We start from the raw sequence: 1,153 nt of genomic DNA on the forward strand, positions 1-1,153 counted from the left end.
ACTCTTACTAGGTGAAAACCAACAGAAGCTAGGTACTTTGGAGAGAGGCTATTTCTATTCTTTTAATATTCACGATACCCTATCAATGAGTCACTTGTGAAATTTTCACCTCAAGACTTCCAGTCATTAGTCATGCAAAACACCAAAATCTTAAAGGAGACATTAGGACTTTTACAAGAATTATTATTATTATTATTATTATTATTATTATTATTATTATTATTATTATTTTGATCCATAATAAATTAGATTAATCCACCTTATATATACATTTTTCATATAATGGGAATTCAGTGCAACATATTAAATGTGCCTGGCAAAAAAAGAAGGGACTTTATGTGTCTTGGGAAAGCTAATAATGTGACAAGAGCACACACATCCCAAGATGTTCAGCCAACTGAAAACTACTTATACCTCACACAGCCATTACTTATATATAAACTTGAACCATGCTTAAATTTCATGGTGAATTATGATGCCGGTACTGCAGAGCACTACTACACCTATTACCGTCTTACTCTCTTCTAAGCTACGTCATCCAAACAAGTCCTCAGGCTGAAGCTATCTGCTCAGTTCACAGGAATCACTGTTTTTCCCTGCTATTTGTGCATTAAACCAGCCTGAGACTGTTCAAGTAGATTGACCAACCTGTACTACACTTTAACAGACTCAAAATGTGCCCATCTTTTCTTGCCTCACATAAAAAAACCAATTACTGGCTCACAGCTGGAGTCTGTGCAGTAATTTGGTACCAGCAGTGGCTGTTTCCCTTTGCATTTCCCATCCACATCACGAAACACGATGGCACAGCTAAAGCAACTGCAGAAAAGTGCAACAATTGCATTTCAGCAGACGTGTGCCATCAACACTGTTTTGTTCCTTTTTTTTTTTTTAAGCCAGGATGAATTTCCATAAAAGCGTTCACGAACTATCACACCTCCAACCCCTGCCCCAAACAACAGTAAGGAAGAAAATACCAATCTAATGGGAGCTCAGCTTTCCCTGGGATGTGATTCTGTGTCTATCAGAGGCATGAAATTGGTAGAATTCAGATTATGTACTAGCATCTTAGTTTTCTTGAGGTATACTAGTTCCCAGAGGAAATACATATTCTGTGTGATACATAGGAGTTGGTAGGGTAATGTTAATTACA

The sequence above is a fragment of the Egretta garzetta genome, unplaced genomic scaffold (genome assembly GCF_000687185.1).
Source record: "Egretta garzetta isolate BGI_Z169 unplaced genomic scaffold, ASM68718v1 scaffold14, whole genome shotgun sequence".
NCBI lineage: Eukaryota > Metazoa > Chordata > Aves > Pelecaniformes > Ardeidae > Egretta > Egretta garzetta.